Genomic DNA, 4392 nt, shown 5'->3' on the forward strand with positions numbered 1-4392 from the left:
CTGTGTGCACAGAGGGAGTTTTGTGGAGGTGTAGCCATCCCTGCTGCTCGCTCTGGTGAGGTTACCTCAGCCTGTGCTCGCTCGTGCTGGAGCCAGGTGCATCCTTGGACAGGAGAGGCCTGGAGAAGGTGTGGGCATGCCAACACACACCTCTGATGTGCTCTCCCAGCCCTGTGTGGCTGGAGGCTCCAGCTGCAGGCAGCCTTTCCAGCTTCCTGGAGATGCTTTTGCTATTAATTAGTTCAGTTACTCCTTGTTCTTACAGCTGTTTTTGTATCCACAGCTGCCCGGAGCCTGTTGTTGTGGCATAGGATAATTCCCTGCACTCTCTCAGATTCTATGCCAGGTTTTCCAAACAAGAAGCTTGTTTAGGTTCAGAAAAGACTTAGTCTCTGAATTTCCAGAGGTGCATTTGTATTGACAGTGTTTTTGTGTTGTTTTCTCAATGAATTGTGTTCCTCAGGCACGTTGTTGCAGCGCTGGAATGTGCCCCCAGACCTGCAGCTGAGCAGACAAGTGGCTAGCACGGGTGTGCCCGGGGACAAGGGCAGTAATTCGGTTCTTGTCCTTATTGTGGGCTTGTCCACCTTAGGAGCAGGTGCCTATGTAAGTAGAAAGGTGGTTCCTGGGAAGAAGCTGCAGTCCGTCTCTGCTGTTGAGCGTTTGTTGTATTCCAGCTCACTTTACTCGGCTTTTGATCTCTGTAGCTTTATCTCTGTTTCCTCCTTCAGAAAAGTTCAAGGGGATCTAACTGGAAATTAACTTCTTATGATTACTTGTTTTTTAGCTGTAATTTCAGTTACCTTTCAGGATTTTTTTTTACCTTAAAGGCACTCTTCCATTTTTGGTTTTTTTATGACTGACCACAGCTCTGTCTGTTGTCTTGTACAAGATTTAATACCAAAGCAAACCATTCCTTGCCAAATCTCAGTTCAGACTATTAGTGTTTAGCTCTAAGTCTACCAAATCAACCCCAAACTGGTGAGCATTTATGTCCTACTTGTAAAGGATTAAGGTTTTCAGCCTGACTTAGTGAGTAAATGACACTCCCAGAGATCTGAAGAGTAGCAGCGTTGGCTGGGAGTGGATGAATCCCAAGTTTTCATCATACAAATCTTTGTTTCAAAGCTCTTTCTCTTGGAGGATCATATTTGTTAAAAGTTCTAAGTTCTTATTTTCTCCTAATGAAACTCTTGGGAAAGGGAAAAATTATTCAAAACAGTGCATGGAGGAAAAACCTTTTGCTATTCCCTTTAAATTTAATCCCTTTCTGTGCCGTGCTGCCCTTTCTTTGGTGGACAAGGTAACTGAAATTACAAAGCACTCTGCTTTTACCAAGATCTGTTTAATCAAGAATCCTTCCTAATATTCAGCTCAGCTCTTACCCTCTTCCATTGCCTGTCTTCACCTGCAGTTTTGCAGTGCCATCAGCTAAGGTGCCCTTCTAGATCCCTGACGTCCTCAGGTGTTCCTGGCAAAGCTGGCAGCAACCTCTTGTTATACTTAATAGTGGGAGGAACAGTCACTGGGACAGGAGCTTATGTAAGATGCTACAATCAATGTGTTTATTGGGTGGGAGGGTGGAGGGAGGGCACCTGTCTGTACCTCACACCGAGTCACCCTTCACTTTAAACCCTCTTTGTGCTCCCTGGCCTCAGGCATTTAATTTTCAAGGGACATTGCCAAATAATTTAAGATTATACGTTTGATATTTTCAAGCAATGCAGCTCTCAGTAGGGAAATCTGCCTTAGAATTAACCTTTCCACAGTAAGCAAATCTAATCCAAACTGGCCATCTTTGATTTGCCACCATAAGGCACAAATTTCTTAATTAATGCACTTACCCTGATATCAGTAATGTTGGCATGCACAAAAGGAAATAATCAACTGAATATAAATATGGAGAGAGCAGTCAGGCATTGGAATGTGCTGCCCAGGGAGGTGGTGGATTCACCATCCCTGAAGGTTTTCAAGATGAGACTGGATGTGGCACTTAGTGCCATGGTCTAGTAATGACGATAGGGTTGGACTTGATGATCTTTGAGGTCTCTTCCAACCCAGATGATTCTATGATTCTATTTGAGAGGGAAGGGAAGAAAACTTACGCAATTTTGTGATTTCTTCAGACAGGAGCACTGAAACATCACCCTATGACCTGGCAAAGTACAGCTGTGTTTATGGCTGGAAAGACCTTGGCATTGCCCTGTTGGAAACATCTGTGCTGAAGGCCTGATCTAGTATTTTTCCTGTATATATTAGTGATTTTTCCTAATGGATCAGGTTTAATTTTGCTGGATCCTGTCCTTTAGACTCACTTAAAACCTTTCTGGTTCTATTAACCTTGACTTTTCTATGTTTAAGCAAAAGGCATTAAAAATACCTTTGTCTTAATTCTTTTCAACACTGACAAATTCTTGTTATTTTTGACGTTGCTCCGGTTCCCTGGACAGGCTTTTGTCTGCCTGTGCTCTTTTTTGGGCCTGGCATTAGATTCCTCTGTTTTTGTTTTGAGACTATTTGCTATAAAACACTGACTTGTAGAGATTGGCAAATGAAATGTCATGCACATGATAGAGATTATTAGCAAGGCTGGGTTTTGCCTTAAAAGGGTTTACTTCTCTCTAATTTGTTACCTGTGGGGACAAACCATGATCTGACCAGCTCCCAACACTGCCAGTGTCTTCTGCTCCTCTCCATTAGCAGTTTTTCTTGGAAGTTAACATGATGTAAAAAATATTCCCTCCTTGTCTGTACCACTGAGTTGTATCCCCAGAGCTCTGCTCATGCTGTCTCCCAAGTTTCCCAGATAAATATACAAGTCAGCATTCATCTGGAAGTGATTCCATGTCTGAAGGCTGTTACCTGGAGCAGCCCTGCTTCCGTGGCTGAAGGCAGTGCTAACATAGGGATGTGACCACTGCCACCACCATGCCTATAACACCTGGCCTACAGAAAGCTAGTCAGGTTGTTGACTCTGCCTGGCTTTGGAAACTGGGAGATGCTTTTACCTTGGATTTGTCTTCCATTTCTGCAGCCTTGTGTAGAGCCATGGCCCAGCTTGCACATGGCCTTGGGGCTGGTTTGGCCGTATTTCCTTCATTGGAGCTGGTTCCTCTTGAAACAGGTGTGCTGGATTCCTTCTGGGAAACAGCCAGACACCTGAGGCCCATCACACCAGGGGTACAGCAGGTCAATTTGTGAGCACATTCTCAATGGGTGCCTTGTCCCATGAGGTGTATTTTGGTCTGTGTGCTCTAACTGAAAGCAGATGGCTTTTCTGAGCATGCAGGATGGACAAAAGCCTGTCGGGGTAGCAGCAGGGTGGTGCCTTGGTGGTGCTGTAAAGTGTATGAGGTAAATATCTCCTGTCTATCTCCAGGTGTACAAAACATTGAGAGAAAACAAAGAGCGATTCACCAGCCGTATCGCAACGATAACTAAGCAATCCCAAGACAAGGAATCCGCTCCCTCTGGTGGGTACCAACCTGCTAGTTTTGGGGTTGGCTCTGTTTTTTGCAAGTTTGAGGCCTCTAAAACAAATTACAGTTTTGTTCCCTGTGGAATCACAGATGTGCCTTCACAGCATTGACATTTCTTGGTGTGTTGCCTTGTTTGGGAATTCCCATTCAAGGCCGGGCTGCACAGGGCTTGGAGCAACCTCGTCTAGTGGAAGGTGCCCCTGTCCATGGCAGAGGGGTGGAACAGGATGAGCTTTAGGGTCCCTCCCAGCCCAAACCCTTCTGGGATTCTGTGACTTCCCAGCACAGAAGCTGGTGCTGGCTCTGCATGATCCAGAACCAGGCTGTTTTACAGACAATCCTGAGGATGCAGCAGGGTGTCTCCCAGGGCTGATTTCTGCCATTTACTCCTTCTGTGATAAAAGGAGAAAAGACTGAGCCCTGCTTCTGGCTTTTATCTTTGCACAGTCTGGCAAAGCCACTGTGATTCCAAAGGGCCTTTTCCCTGGATAGTGGAGAGCCTAGAGTCTGCCCTGAACTGCAGTTCCCAAACTGCACTAACCTTGACAGCCTGTGCTTCACTGGATTAAGCCATGTCTTCTCTTTCAGGTACAGGTGCTGCTCCTCGGGGCACGGCAGGTGAGTCCTGGTGCCAATGTTTAAATGCCTGGTTTCTTCCTGCATACAGTTTAACTGCATATTGCTTAGAAACAGGACCTGCCTGTGCGAGGAGATGCCTTCTGCAGGAACTCAAAAGTTGTCTCCTTGAATACAGTTACAGAAAAATGTGCCTTGGCCTTTTGGGGAACTTCCCTTTCTTATAGACGGTTCACTGCTGGGCCAGTGCAGAGTTTTGGTCTAGGAAAAAACAATTTGCTGAAATTATTATTACCTGACTGATTTATGCAGGGAGCCAGCTTTGGGGGAAGCAGCA

The sequence above is a fragment of the Acanthisitta chloris genome, unplaced genomic scaffold (genome assembly GCF_000695815.1).
Source record: "Acanthisitta chloris isolate BGI_N310 unplaced genomic scaffold, ASM69581v1 scaffold22844, whole genome shotgun sequence".
Taxonomy (NCBI): Eukaryota; Metazoa; Chordata; class Aves; order Passeriformes; family Acanthisittidae; genus Acanthisitta; species Acanthisitta chloris.